At 35.5% G+C, this 16,996-nt stretch overlaps 1 protein-coding gene and 1 non-coding gene across 2 annotated transcripts in view; one reads left to right on the plus strand and one right to left on the minus strand.

The window, feature by feature from the left end:
• Positions 1–16,996, plus strand: part of LOC114333649 (follistatin-related protein 5-like) — a 523,352-nt gene that overhangs the window by 44,365 nt on the left and 461,991 nt on the right. The window lies entirely within an intron of this gene.
• Positions 2,182–2,273, minus strand: Trnai-uau (transfer RNA isoleucine (anticodon UAU)). Its single transcript is given in 2 exon segments — positions 2,182–2,217; positions 2,236–2,273. It is a non-coding gene; the product is annotated as a tRNA-Ile (tRNA).

Here is a 16,996-nt window from a genome sequence, read left to right on the forward strand (position 1 = left end):
GAGGTAAATGAGTTTTTCCAGATCACTTAATGTAGTATCAGATCCTATTATTGTATCAAAGGTCTCAATGAATGAATTGTATTCAGTAACTAAGCCACTAAATGGTTTTAACTGAATACGAGGGAGGTTTACTGTTCGTTGCCTAGCCATAGACTGTGAGGTTAGAGAAGAATTAGGGTCAAATTGGAGGGAGGGGGTAGCAGTCACATTAGAACTTTCAATGACCTCTAACCTTTCTTCCAATAGAGAAATTGTATCCAAATATTTATCAAAAACCACAGAGGAATCAGTAGAGGGGGTAGGTTCCTCGGGGATCGTCTCCAGCACATTTTGAGCATCGCGGAAAAGTCCGTAAGAATGTTTGAGTTGTGAAATTATTTCACGAATTTTATATTTGTTTAGAGAATTAAGAGTTGTGGGAACCGAATCAGCCAACTTGGTTATATCAAGTTTTGCGGTGAGCCTCTGTCGGTTATATTTTGATCGGTCAGCCATGTTGCGAGAATGTGAGATTAGATAGATTATTTGCAAATGTCTAAACCTATAAATCGATGCGAAAATGAGAGAATATGTACAATATATTATATATTACACGTTTAATAGTGTGAGATTGGCTTAATAGTATCACCCTGTATGAGCGCAGATTAGTATATGAAATGCAAAACTATAAAATTTCAAAATATATGCAATTTTCCAAAATGGGTATTTTTCAGCAAGTGTGAGACACCCTTAACAAGTATTTAAATTAATTAAATTGAAGGAAAAAACAATTATTTATTTTCTATAGTTTTCTAGAAGTGTAAAATGAGCTTAAGCGAAGCTAAATGTAGCAAAAACTTACAATTTATGCAAGAAAACAAAATTATTTTTAATAATTTTTGTAACCTGTGAACCAGGCTTAATCGGATTCAAAATTATAAATTTAATTTAAATCAAAAGGTTGAACAAACAATGTTAAAATTATAACACCCGTACTATCAGCCAAGAAATGAGTACACTTTTTGTATACTATAAACAGAAAAATATATTTACGAAAATAAAATAATGTAATATATGCAAATATTTTTTCATACAAACAAAACGACTCCTTTATTTGAACAAAGCAAGTAGTTTCTGAAATTGCACGTGTAGACCGGGCTTAACAACCTACCAGCTATTGTAGAGACGTGCTGGGTTAAATACTGAGAATTTGAGTGCAGAAAGAGAGGAATATTTTATTTTTGTGCCGGGGCGGCGTGGCTTGGAAATTTCCAAATGCAACAGAAAGACACTATAAATGAAAAACCGTTATTCTCAGAATAGAGATTATCAAAATATGCAAATACGAAGGACCTTGAGGATTTAATTAATAAATAATTAATATGATACGGCTCGATGGAACAGAAATGTTTAGGCAATACGTAAAGTATCCTTAACAATAGTAACCTATACTTATTGTACGGTTATAGAGTATATTCCCATAGGTAAGCTGGTTAAGAGTAGATAACGATTTTTCATATGTAATTTAAAGTATTATCTGCATAAATGGCACAAAGAATATTTGCTACGAGAGGTATATGGTTCAAAATGCATACAGTATCACGACTAATAAGTTATGTTCACATACATGTAGAGTACTTACAGTTTTATTCCTTGATGACGTGTCACATCAGAGCTCTGATTGAATTCCATAATCCATTTGGTTCATTTGTAAGGCACTCACTAATACGCTAAATAAATCATCGTCGATAATACTGAGCAGATTGAATTATCTGAGCGGTATAAAACGATAGCAAAAAAAGCCGGTAAAATGCGGCCTTTTTACGAATAGCGGGAGCGTCGATAGATTAGAGATGATTCTCGTTAGGAAGCTTTTGACGATCTGCCCCGGCGAGGGGTTCAAATGCGAGTCTCCACAATAACCTGGAGTTTCCAGAAAGGTTACATAAATACTACTTGAATTTTAAGTAATCAGTAGTACAGGGGCGTAACTAATTATTTTAGTGAGCCGTGTATAATATATTTATTGTACAATAGGTATTAACTACACAGTTTTTTCAAAATGTTGATTTTGAATTTCTATAATAACCTTGCTATGATCGCTACAACAGTTTAACTGACATATTCAAATTTTTTGGTAATTTAGATGCACGATAAACGAAAAATTACTAAATTTCGATCGACAAATAAACAAAAAAGATGTGCTCCAGGTGAGGCTCGAACTCACAACCCCGGCATCGCTCACAACTACTGTCTTATAAGTACCGTGCGCTAACCAATTGCGCCACTGGAGCGCTGACGCCCGTTGGCGGAATATCTGTTGTGGTCGTACGGACCTACTCGAGCCACAAAAAAGATCAAAATACACATTTTCATTTTAACAGCTATTGATAAGCTTAATATGAATATTGAAGGTCACATTACACGATAAACAATAGTCTATTTTTTATAGATGTTTCATTTTATAATAATTAGGAAATCAAATATTTATAGGAAGGCAGTGCCGTGGAAAAGGGGGAATATTTTTCAATTGCTATTATGTATTCGATCGGCGAAATCTGTTTAAAAATGAATCTACATAATACATAAAGAACTGATATTAGATACTTTGAAAATGTTTCCAATAATTTCTCGAACAATATAGTAAATGACTTAAAATGACTATTGATTAAAAAATATACTTCTCGTAGTTTTGCGGTATGTTTTTCAATCATTATTTTTTATATAAAAACAGCTTATTTTTTAAATATAAATGTTATTAGTTACAGAATAGACAGTTACAGAGTTAGACAGTTACACAGTTGTACAGTTACAGAATAGACAGTTACAGTGTTATTAGTTACAGAAAGAGACTTGGTGGTGGTCAAACGAAGTACAAGGAAAAATAAAAGCGAAGGGAAAACTATATAAAAAGTGGCAAGAAACCAGATCCGACACAGATCTTCAAAACTATATGGTGGCGAAAGAGGAAGCGAAAGTAGCAGTAGCAAAAGCCAAAGCAGAAGCGTATTCAAACCTATACGATCAACTTGATACCAGGGAAGGCGAAACGAAGATATATAAAATACATAAAGTTGTATATAAAATAGCCAAACAGAGAGCAAAGAAAGCAAAAGATTTTAATCAGATTAGATGACATGTATCCGAGATGAAAATAATAAAATACTAGTTAACGACAAGGATGTCAAAAAGAGATGGAGAAAGTACTTTGACAGCTTATTAAATGAAGAATTTGGCAGACAGCCTGTAGAGTCAACGGAGACGTAGCAGCAATGGTTACCAAAATAAAAAATAACAAACGAGGAAGTGGCTCAAGCGCTTCAAAAAATAAAGAAAGGAAAAGCGGTAGGACCAGATGATATTCCTGGGGAAGTATGGAGAGCATTGGGAAAGACAAGAACAAGGTGGCTAGCAGGTTTATTTAATAGAATTATGAAAGTTGGACTAATGCCAGACGAATGGAGAAGCAGTATACTAGTACATGCCTACAAAAACAAGGGAGATATACAACAATGTACAAACTACAGGGCTATAAAACTGCTTAGCCACACCATGAAAATAAGGGAAAGAGTAATTGATAGACGGATACGTGAAGAGACCGAAATATCCGAGAATCAATTTGGCTTTATGCAGGGCAGATCAACAACAGATGCAATTTTCATTATAAGGCAGCTGATGGAAAAATACAGGAGTAAAGAAACAAACGTTCATATGGTATTCATTGATCTTGAGAAAGCATATGATAGAGTTCCTCGAGAGATTCTGTGGTGGGCACTCAATAAGAAAGGAGTCCCTGGCGAATATGTAAAGATTGTGAGAGATATGTATGAGGGAGTAACGACTAGTGTTAGGACAGGTGTGGGAGAGACTGATAAATTTCAGGTGAAAGTAGGATTGCACCAAGGTTCTGTGCTTAGTCCGTATTTATTCTCATTAGTTTTGGACCAGATAACAGCGAAACTACAGGGTAACATTCCATGGTGCTTAATGTATGCTGATGATGTCGTGTTAGTAGGAAATAGTAAAAGAGACTTAGAACAAAAACTGGAACAGTGGAGACAAGCTCTGGAGGAAAAAGGTTTAAAACTTAGTAGGACAAAGACATAATATTTGGAATGTTCATTTAAAGGTGGAGTTACTACAAATAAAATGGCATCTTTGGATGGTGAACTAATTGTAAAAAGCAATAGTTTTAAGTACCTGGGATCGGTATTACAGAGTAATGGAGATGCATGCAGTAGAATTAGGGCTGGATGGATGAAGTGGAAGGAAGCGAGTGGTGTGCTGTGTGACAGGAAAATTCCAAGGAAGTTGAAGGGAAAATTCTATAAAACAACAATAAGACCGGCTATGATGTACGGAACTGAATGGTGGGCAGTGAAAAAGAAAGAGGAACAACGAATGCATGTGGCGGAAATGAGAATGCTTAGATGGATGAGTGGAGTGACAAAAAAGGATAAAATTAAAAATGAGTATATTAGGGGAAGTCTAGGTGTGGCACCAATTGATGCCAAAATGAGAGAGCATAGGTTGAGATGTTTTGGTCATGTTTAACGTCGAGACGCTAATCACCCAATACGAAGAATTGCTGAAGTGCAGATTCCTGAAAGGAGTAGGAGAGGAAGATTAAAGAAGACGTGGGGGGACACGATTAGGTAGGACATGTGGATTAATATTGATATGACCCAAGATAAAATTGTATGGAAAAATGCAATTAGGGAAGCCGACCCCGCATAGGGATAAGGCAAAGAGAATGATGATGATGTTATTAGTTACAGAATAACAAGAAATAAACTACGAAATAAGAGATATTCTTCTTCTTGATGTGGCTATCCGTGACGAATGTTGGCGATCATTATGGTAATCTTTATATTGTCTGCTGCAGCGCACAAAAGCAGCTTACATAGATGTTGTGTTGAACCAGGTTCTGAGGTTCTTTAACCAGAATGTTCTTATTCTAGGATTTCGCTTTCCAAATATTTTTTCTTGCAGGATGGCTTGTAGAAGGGCATATCTGGATTCATTTCGCATAATGTGTCCGAATTATTGTAACTTTCGAGATTTGAAAGGTGCTCAGTATCTCTTGGTTCTTCTTCATTCTTCTGAGGATCTCCTCATTTGTGACCCGGTCAGTCCACGGGATATTAAGTATTCTTCGTTATGGCCATATCCCTCAAATATCTTCGTTCAAGGTCCACTTCATTCAACACCATAAAAAAGAACAGAAAAGACGTAGCATCGCAGCATTCTTACTTTAATGCCAAGAGAGAGGTTGTGGCTCTTGAAAAAGACGCCCATCAGGTTGAAGGTCAATCTAAGTTATCTATTAGTTGTTGATCCATTCTTCATTTATTATGGTGCCGAGGTAGTTGTAATACGTCAGTCACCCTTTCTACAGCAGTTTGGTTGACTTTCTGTTACCTTTTTCTTCCTAATGATCATAAACTTTGTTTTCTTTATTATATTGAGTCCATATTGTTGACTGTAATACGTAATTTCGTTCATAAGGACTTGTAAGTCTTCTAAGTTGTCCACAAATACTACGGTGGTATCTGTATATCTGATGATGTTTAGCCGATACCCCTTTAGTAGAATACATTTTTCAGTTTCATGCAAAGCTTCGATAAATCTTCTGTTAGAGTAGAGTGAAAATATAGCCTTGCCTCATACTCATGATTTTCATATATTCGGTGTGTTCATCTTCAACTCTGAGTTTTGCGGTCTGATTCCATTAAAAGTTTGTAATTATTTTCAGATCTTGGTTGTTAACCGCCTGCTTCTTTTAGTATTTGCATCATCTTGACGTGCTGTACTCTTGCTTTCTCGTAATCAACGAGATACGCGTATTCGTCGCAATTGACGTATCTACAGCTCTGGAAAAAGATTTGTATTGAGACCAAAGAGTCTTGTACCAACAGCATTGATGAACCCGAACTAGTTGGGGGAAATTTGTCTTTCACACATTTGACTTTCACTCTTATGGATTATCTTCAGAAACAATTTCAGGAGATGATTTATGAGGTTTATCGTACAGTGTTCTTCGCATATTTTAATAGAGATCATCAAGAGATCATAAGTCAGAGGAATTCTAAATACCGCTTCATCTTTTTCAACTAACTGAATTTACAGGTACAGAAGCAGCGAGCATGGCCAGAATCCAGAACGATTTTTCAAGACCCTGCCATTCTAAATAATGATTATACATAACAAAACGAATATATATGATGGTGGTCGTGACCCGTCAAAATAGCCCGGTCAAAACAGCCCCTTCAAAAAAGCCCCGTCAAAATAGCCCGAACACAAATTAGTCCCGACAAAATAGATCGCACACAAAATAGCCCCGGTCAAAACAGCCCCGGCTAAAATAGCCCCGGCTAAAACAGCCTCTTATAAACAATTACATAATTATTTATACAAGGTGTCTAAAAACTTTTTTTTAATTTAAACTATTTTACAAAAAGGAAGAATGTATTTAATTTATTTAATTTAAAATGCATTTTACTGTTGCCCGAAAACAGAAAAAAATATTTATATTATAAATTAACATTGATTTTCGCTTAACTTAAATGTTCAAACTTCTAAGAGCCAGGAAAGACAGGACTCGAGTTCTCTGAAAAGACAATTTTTATTTAATATGGTTAAGATAAACATCTGAATAGAGGATAATTACCATTTCCGAAAAAATGTACTCCGCCGCCCCTGAGGGGCATAAGGAGTTTCGAGAAAGAAGAAGAAGAAACAATGTATTTTTAAGGAATTATTTCATGACGAATTCTGAAGGGAGCTTTTTTTTCGGGACTATTTTGCCGGGGCTATTTTGTCGGGGCTATTTTGTCGGGGCTATTTTGTCGGCGGTCTATTATTCCGAGGCTATTTTGTCTGCAGGCTATTTTGTCGGAGCTATTTTGTGTGCGGGATATTATGTCGGGGCTATTTTGTCGGAGCTTTTTTGACGGGGCTATTTTGACGGGGTACCGATGGTGGTCGTATCAAACTGCCAATTCTATTATTTTTCGAGCTTACTAGATATATCTACCAATACTTATATATTCCTGTGAAGCAAGGGTAATAACACAACAAGAAAGAAATATAATACAAGCAGCGAAGGACCGGCCCTGGCAAGGTATGGTGAAGTTGTACTGATATTGTACTCCTAGTTTTTACTAAAAACAAGTGGTATTATTAAATAGTTTTTTAAAATTAAAGTGTTTATCTACTAGATACTACTACGTAAGTCATCTATACGTAATTATTACTTTATTATTGTGAAAAGAAAACGTCAAATAATAAATATACACCACCGTTCAATCATTTTGTGAGGTTAGCTAGCATGCGGTTGGTTTGTCACTTACCAGAGCCGGACTGAAGCTTTCGCCACCGCAGCTAAAATGACTTCACACAATGTAAACACACCTTCCGATCTAACCAGTCCAGTAAATCAACGTTCGAATATCACAAACAGTTATGCATCAGCCGCTTCAAACTCTTTTCCGAGTAAGACCCAAGCAATTGTATTTAGTTGTATCGATAATGCTAAATTGCAGGATTATTTAATTCCGTTGGGCACAATAATCAACCCAAAAAATATTATTTTTTCATCTAGATTATCTCATAATAGAATCTGCATGTATTTGGCAAAAAAACCGTAGTAGATAATTTCATGCAACAACATGGCTCTATAGAAGTACTCGGCGAAGTTGTAACAGCACGGAGACTTGTCTCTCCAGCAGAAAGACTAGTCTTGTCTGGTGTCTGCCCGTCAATTCCTCATCAAGTATTAGTTGAAGAATTACAGAATATTGGTTTAAAGCTTATTTCCCCAATAACATTTCTGAAAATTAGCTCAACTCTTCCCGAATATAGTCACATATTGAGCTTTCGGAGGCAAGTTTATGTAAGCCCTATAACATCACCAATTCCAGATTCTATTCTAATAAATTTCGACCAAACACCTTACCCCATATTTTTGTCACAAGGTACACTCACCTGCTTTATTTGCAAAAATACAGGACACATATCATCCCAATGCAATAACAGTTCAGTAACGGAATCAACTCATATTGATTCAAACAATGAAGTACCAAATCAAACAGATCCAACAAGTATATTACACAAGTTACCAAACACTCAGCCGTCATCAAGTTATGCATTATCAAATCCGAGCATATCACCTACACCTACAAATCTCTATGACCAAGAAATTACTAATACTCCTACTCATAGCAACACTTTCAGTCATCCACATTCAGCGGCAATACCGTTTTCACAAACTCCTAAAGCAATATCCTCCAATCTATCAGCACCGCTTCCATTAGATACAACTGCAGAAAACTCCAATAAAACTGATCACCACAATTTTCCGAAACAACCATTTCAACCAATCTTACAATCAAAACTTCAAGCTCGACTTCTGTCATTACCAATGAGTCTGCTCCAGTACTTCCAAAGGTAATAAAGCCACAACATCTAAGTGAAAACTCTAATAGCACTTGCGAAAACGCAAGTTCTTCCATAAAACGCAGTATTGGTGAGATCGATACTCCTCCTTCAGACTCAGCAATTTCATCACAAAATCTGTTTGCAAAACCCAAATCTTCTAAACCAAAAAAGCCGCGCTCATCTAAAGTCCCATCTACACGGGAAACTCTTGAAAATTTTATTGATAATCATACCCCACCATTCGTTTTAAATTACCACCAATTGTCCTTACTGATTGATAATGTCCAAAGCTCCCCCGACACTATTAGCGTCGTTAAAGAATTTACAACTGATATGCCTGGTTTACTCTATCTTTTACAAAGCAGCTATCAATATGCAAATGATAGATCTACAAAAACTAAGTTTACAAAACTTCAAAAGAAACTTCTTAACCATTTAGGGAAAGAGATTTCTGACTTAGACAGTGACTCTTCTGTAGATAATTGCTCAGTATCATCTAACTCCGAATCTGTTAACAACATTCAACTCGATACTTCAATGGAACATTGATGGATTTTTCCATCGTCTCCCTATGCTACAGCTTCTTTTATCCGAATATTCTCCAGATATTATTTGTCTACAGGAGACAAACTTAAAGACCAATCAGTTGTACAATTCAAAACATTTCAATTGTTTCCGCAAAGACCGTACAGATGCAGGTCGTGCAAGCGGTGGTGTAGCGATACTAGTAAACAATCTTCTTTTCCGTTTACCCCCAGCATGTAGCACATTTTCAGCTGAACTCTACGCCATATACCGTGCTGTGAAACTTCTTAACGAGCTTACACTCACCAAAGCCCTGATCATAACAGATTCCCTTAGCTCTCTAAACTCATTAAAACACATTTTTCCGAAACATCCTTTTGAAAAGTTGCTAAAATACCAGCTTTCCCAAGCTCATGAACATGGAAGAAGCGTTCAATTTGTATGGGTTCCCTCACACGTCGGAATAACAGGAAATGGAGAAGCTGACAGGACTGCACGAGAGGCAATTTTAAGTGATTTTTCGGAGCCGATAGACAAGTGTGTCTCCAGTGACTTAAAAGCTTATTTTAAAAATAAAGTGTTGTGTTTGTGGCGAAATGAGTGGTCTCAATCTAATTCTAAGTTAAATAAAATAAAAAAAATAATGTGTCTCAGTGGTTTCCATCGTCGCGCAATAGACGAGAACAAATTGCGGTTGCGCGTTTACGTCTAAGACATACCAGAGGTTAACGCACTCTTTTACCTTTTCACAAAGAGTAATCCACCTATATGCGATCAGTGTAACGTCCGATTAACAGTCGAACACTTTTAATAGTTTGTAGTAAATATGACCAAGAAAGACAGCGCTACAAGATCCCAAACGCTCTACCACAGGCTCTAGGTCAAAACTATTCCTGCGACAATATAGTTAATTATCTAAAATCCATAAACATTCTGTACAACCTGTAGTTGTTTACTTTTGTTATTTATATTTTGTTCCGTCGCTAATAACCTTTTGGTGGATGCGACTTCTTTTTCTAATAATAAAAAAAAATACAAGCAGCTGAATTGAAATATCTGAGAAGAGTAAAACATGTTTCACGAATAAACAAGATAAGAAATAAAATAATTAGGACAGATCAAAATATTGAATCAATCTTCTTCTAGTAGTGCTGTCTTTTTTAGTGGAGGTTAGCGGTTACACTGGCAAATCTGTCTTCTATCCAATGCGGTTTTAGACAAAAATGTTGAATCAAGGTCGGTCCAGTCTCTGATATTTTTAAGCCATTAAATCTGGCGTCTACTGGAACCCAGGGCCGCGCCAAGGCTTTCAAGCGCCCCGGGGCCAAAAATTTTATTCGCCCCTTTCCTCCTATATTTGTAAGTAATTTTTTTGCGACTTAGTGAATCGGTATACGTATACCGTATTCGCTCCGTGCGTTACTAAGGTGGGGGTAACTTGAAACGATGCTAACGTGAGTAGTGATGAAATATTATGACAATATTGGAGCTACCTTTGTAATGTCAAAAATTTTTGTTAAAAATGGTATGTACCTGTTATCTATTTATCATATGCTTAACGTCAAATTGTGAGATCCTAAAACGTCAGATCAAAGCGCTATGTGTCGCGTCAGTCACGCACAAAGCGAAAACCTACAAACTATGTATTTGTTTCATCATCATTCTTCTTGTCTTTATCTCTACATAGGTGTAACCAGGAGTGGTTTTGGGGGTTATAACCCCCCCTTTTGGATGTACTTTGAGCTCTATACGCTTAACACTATTATTATTCCATACCCCGCAGAGACCTTCAAGTAGATGTAACCCCCCCCTTAGGATCATCCTGGTTACACCTCTGTATCTCTATGCGGGGTCAGCTTCCCTAATTGCATTTCTCCATGAGTTTCTGTCTTGGATCATATCGATAAAAATCCCCTTTACTGACATGTCCTGCCTAAGCGTCTCACCCCAGGTCTTCTTTGGTGTTCCTCTCTTACTCCCTTCAGTAACCTGCAGTTCAAGAATTCTTCGTATTGAGTGTCTGACGTCTCGACGTTGAACATGAGCAAACCATCTCAACCTATGCTCCCTCACTTTGGCATCTATTGGTGTCACCCCTACACTTCCCCTAATATACTCATTCCCAATATTATCCTTCTTTGTCACTCCAGTCATCCATCTAAGCATTCTCATTTCCGCCACATGCATTCGTTGTTCTTCTTTCTTTTTAACTGTTCAACATTCAGTTCCGTACATCATAGCTATGGCCTTATAGTTGTTTTATAGAATTTTCCCTTCAGCTTCATTAGAATTTTTCTGTCACACAACAAACCACTTGCTTCATTACACTTCATCCATCGATCCATCTAACTCTAATTCCACACCTGCCCTAACACTAGTTGTTGCTTCCTCATACATATCCCTCATAATATTTACATATTCATCCGGAACTGCTTTGTTATTGAGGGCCCACCATAGAATCTTTCGAGAAATTCTATCATCATATGCTTTCTAAAAATTTAGCATATAAGCGTTTGTTTCTTTATTCCTGTATTTTCATCAGCTGCTTTACAATGAAAAGTGCATCTGTTGTTGATCTGCCCTGCATAAACCCAAATTTATTATCGCATATTTCGGTTTCTGCACGTATCCGTCTATCAATTACTCTCCCCCATAATTTTATGGTGTGACTAAGTAGTTTTATCGTCCTGTAGTTTGTACATTGTTGTATCTCCCACGTTTTGTAAACAGGTACTAATATAAATACTGCTTCTCCATTCGTCTTGCATTTGCCTAATTTCTCTAATTCTATTAAATAAACCTGTTAGCCACCTTGTTCCTGTCTCTCGTAATGCTCTCCACACTTTCCCAAAAATATCATCTTTTCCAACTGCTTTTCCTTTCTTTATTCTTGAAGTGCTTGAACCACTGCTTCCTTATTAAAAAAAAGAATGTGTGTACGTTGTACGCACGTAAGAAGTTATACTTCTATTATATGATTTCAATGAAATCAATATACTTTAAACAGTTTCTCTACTACTTTCCAAAAATTTTTATTAAAACAATACCAAAAATTAAAAAAATAAAAGAATAAAACACACACAAACACATTGAAAAATGCCACAAATGATTTCTGAACAATAATTGTTGCCAAAAATTTTAATTAAATACGTATTTTCTGAAAAAAATTATATAATAATATACTTACAATCATAAAATCTATAAAAGAAATAAAAAAATGATATAACTTGCATAGGGCTTGAACCTACTTCCCGTGTATCCCACCGTACGAGAGTCGAAGCGATTTCAAACTGCACCACCTTCGCGTATACGTCATGTGGGAATATACACAAACTGAACAACTTTTTGACATTTTGTTTATATGAATTTTTATTAGTTTGATTTTTGTCGAATTAAAATACAACAATATATAGAGTAAGAAAACGATACATTAGATGAAAATTTGTAGAAAGTTTGTTCGTAATCAGATTATGTAAATTAAAGCATTGCCTAATAGTGGTATAACATAGCAAGTACTAGGTAAGTACATTATTTTTTTTTACATTTTTCAAATAGGTATGAATATAATTTTTTATTGGAATACAACTGAAACATTTAGAATTATGTACCTGTGGCTTTTCAAAACTATTTAAAAAGTCACTATAATTATAAATTTGATTTTATTTCTGTCCTCACAACAATAAAAACTAATATATTATACAACATTTTTGTTTACCGATAACCTCCATATTGAACAATTATTGACAGATCATTTCAACACCCAATCAGAGCCCGTATAAAGACTAATACCAAACTGTCGGTGTGCGCATGCGCGCAGATCAATATAAATTCACCCTCAATCTCAATCGCGCCTAAAGAAAACTTCAAAAAACAACGATTACACTACCAGAGAACAAACATATAGTTTAGATTAATGACATAAATAAGGTTTCGTACACTTATGGGATCAAAGTAATATTAGCTGCTATTTTTATTTTCCTACGATTGGTATGTTTTCAATTTTACAATTAAATATTACTAATATTTCTGGTTTGATTTTACCAGTGGGTAAAATCCTTCCTGTCCTTAGTCAATGTCATTACTTTTGTTTATTGTTTCTGGTAATAAAAAAAATCTGGTTATTTCGGTATTGTCAAAAAAAATTTTCGGCACCTCTTCGCCCTTATGGACGGCGCGGCCCTGCTGGAACCCCGTCTTCCTTTAATCTTTCCCTGGATAATCAGTTGCGCGAGGTGGTACTTTTCGTTTGTCATTATGTGTCCGAGGTAGTTAATAATTGAATCAATAACAAGGTTTATAGAAAGGAGTCAACTGAGCTGATTATTTTTAATTTTAATTTTAAACCCCTTGTATATTCAAATACGACCAAACTTATCTTTTTCTTCTTCTTCTTTTTGTATAGACATGACTCTGTCTGTTTTTAAATGTGCCTCTAGTAAGTTGTCGTTCCATCGTTTTCGTGGACTTCCCACTGATCGTCTTCCTATTGGGGAACCGTCTCTCGCTGTCCTGACTACCCTATTTGTTGTCATTCGGCTTATGTGGTCATTACCTTTCTATTCTTCTGTTTCTTACCCAGTTATTATTGTTATCCACCTTACATCTCCGTTGCATCTTCTAGCTCTGTCCCATAGAGTCTTACCATCGATTTTTCGAAGGATTTTCATCTCCGCTGTTTCGATCAATATTTTTGTCCTCTCTGTGTCGGGTCGTGTTTCTGCCGCGTATGTCATTATTGGTCTGATGACTGTTTTGTAAATTCTACCTTTCATTTTTTTTCCGATATTTTTATTTCTCCATATTGTGTCATTCAGGCAACCTGCGGCTCTGTTTGCTCTATTCACCTGATCTTCCACTTCTGTTTCGGGCCTCCCGTAGCTAGATAGTGTGATGCCTAGGTATTTAAACTCCATCACTTGTTCTATTATGTGACCTTTCAGCTCCAATATACATCTTATTGAATCTGCTGTTATAACTATGAATTTTCTTTTTTTTGAGGAAATTAACATGTTAAATTTTCTGGCGGTTATGTTAAATTGGCGCAGCATACGTTGTAAATCATCTTCACTTTGAGAGATTAGTATTGCATCGTCCGCATAGCAGATTATTTTAAGTTGTTTGTCTCCCATTTGGTATCCTTTTTTAGTTCTTACTTTTTTATTATTTCGTCCATGATCAGGTTGAACAATAAAGTACTCAAGGAATCCACCTGTCTTATCCCATTGCCGGCTTCAATTGGGTCAGTTAGTTCATCTTCCACTTTTACGTTTATTGTGTTGTTCTGGTAGGTAGATGTTTTTGATCGTTTTAATTATTTCTAGAGGTATCTCTCTCGAGTATAACAAATGGATAACGTCCTTTAATGTGACCCTGTCAAATGCGTTCTTAAGGTCCACGAAACATAAATATGCCGGTTTGTTGTATTCCAACGATTTCTCTTGAACTTGCCTCATCATACATATAGCGTCAGTGTATGACCTTCCCGACCTAAAATCTTGTTGTTCTTCTGCTAAGGGTATAATTTCATTCAATTTGTTGGTTATTGGTTGTTAGTGTTTAATAAGTTAATTCCTCTGTAATTCTCCGGGTCCGATTTGTCTCCTTTTTTGATGAGAGATATTAGGATGCTTAATCTCCATTCTTGTGGTATTCTGTTTTATTCTATTATTTTTTGTATTAGTTTAAATAGTTGTTTTGTTAGATCTTGTCCTCCGTACTTTAGGAGTTCGTTCGATATTCTGTTCTCTCCTGGAGATTTTCTATTTTATAATTTACCAAACTTATCGTTCACATTTATTTGCAGTTACTTTTTTAGTCTTAACATTTAAAGACCAATTAATTGACAGTAAACATTTTTCTGATTCGTTTGTAAATACCCCGTAAATTTCATCCATTATCACCGACTATTTTAGAATGAGAAACGTGAAAACCAACCAGATGCAGGGGGGTATTACACATCTATTGTCCTTTAAATAAGACGTTTAGGTCTCTCCCATATACCATCAGCGCTGTATTGTTTCCTTTTCGTAAATGACTCCAAATATAAAATCTCTGGAGTTGACTTCTCACGGAAGCTCCGAAAGGAAAGCAATTTCGGAAAGGGATCCACAAATCCCTAGCCCTAGTACAGAATTAATGGATGTGGATGTGGATGTGGATGTGGAGGTGAATTGTCGGAGGCACGATACGGTTTTAGCGATGCCGTTTTCACCAGATGATTGTTGAGTTTTATTGTTTTTTTAAAGGTTTTCTGAAGGAAGTTAAGAATTGTTAATTACAACGGACTAATAGTTCTAGTATATAGGTCTAATATAAAAAAATTTATAAAAAATCTTTAAATAACATGTAAACATCCAAAAAGTGATTTTTTTTCAAGATTTCTTATTTTTCGGGAAAATGCAATAGAATCTGGTTACCCGTATTAAAAGAGGAAATCAATAGAAAAAAATAACCTTATCAATAAGTCAATAACATATCGAGAATACATGTTTTATGATTTTTAAATAATATACCTATAAAATCAGAGTTTGGTGTTGAGAGTAAACTAAATGTAAGACCAAATACTTACTATTATGAGGTTTTTCCTAATGATTTGCTATGGGATCATTAACCGGAGAATTTTAATTGTCATCATTGCATGTGGTTGTATTTTTAAGGACAAATCACATGCTATGATTTTTCTGACTAATATTCTTAGGTTAAAGTTGATTTCATGTAATTGAATGAAGTATCTTCCAATAAAGTCGTCCGTATTAGGCTTATAATCCGGTCAACTTAGACATCAAAATGCTTGGCAAATAACAAAAATTGCCGGAGAGCCAAATTTTGGTGGAGAGCTAGGGTATACCATAACAAATAAAGTTTAAAAAGTCCCCATCGATCCCATGTGTGCGTCAAAAGTTATTCGAGGTCAAAGGTCAAAATATGAGATTTTTTGGATTTTTTTCGAAAACGGTAAGTTTTATCAAAAAAATACCTCAAACCAAAGTTGTAGATCTTAACATTATCTACAAAAATTGTCCTTACAATTTTTTTCCTAAGAGTTGCCATTCCTGAGATATCGCGAGTTTAAAAGTTACTTTATACATTATATGCACATATAAGCCACGTATATACATATGTGGCCCTTAAGACAAGTATTAATGCCTATGTGTGTGTCTCTTTTATATACATAGTATATTATACTATTCTGAAAATATTTCTTCAAAAGGTAATCAGTCCCAAACTGAATTTCCTCTATCCACGTGGCCTTGAAAAACATTTGGCTATACCATTGTTTAAAAAAGAACAGATTGTCTATTATAGGCACTGGCTACAGTATTGTCCGTAGGTCTGGTTCATAATATTATCTGTTTCTTTTAGTGCTAAAGGTTCAGTTCAAGTGAATATAAGTACTTATTACAAGCGTCTACCATTTAGTACCGTTACCGTTATTTGTACAATTTTATAGTTTTAAAAATGTCTCAGTTTTGCTTTATTTGCAATAAACTTTTAAGTGAAACTAAAACAGTTGTGGTTGATCGTGAAATGCAAAATTTAATCGAGGCTAGCGTTATTTTTTTTGATAAATATGTTCAGTATCTACGCAGACATTACGGGTTTACAGTGACAGTGGTATTTGATGGCTACAATGACTCGACAAAGAATATTAAAGCTGCAGAACAACGTCGTCGAACTACAAAAACATCATCGGGTTCCGAGATTATTTTTGATGAAAATATAACAGTTCCAGCGAATCAACAACAATTTTTCGCCAACATTAATAATAAATCTCGTTTCATTTCCATGTTAACTGACAAATTAACAGCTGCGAATATTGAAGTGAAAGAAGCTAAAAATGACGCAGATATCCTTATAATTGAGACAGCAATTGAAAAATTTAAGGCAACAAACACAACAATTGTAGTTGGTGAAGATGTTGATTTGTTGGTACTGATTACTGCAAGGACTCCAGTAGATAAAGTTATTTATTTTCTGAAACCTGGAAGGGCTCAACAGCGAACAGAGATATATTCTTCTAATAGTTTATCGGCTTATCCCAAATACCAAAAGT

This window comes from Diabrotica virgifera, chromosome 5 (assembly GCF_917563875.1).
Source record: "Diabrotica virgifera virgifera chromosome 5, PGI_DIABVI_V3a".
Taxonomy (NCBI): Eukaryota; Metazoa; Arthropoda; class Insecta; order Coleoptera; family Chrysomelidae; genus Diabrotica; species Diabrotica virgifera.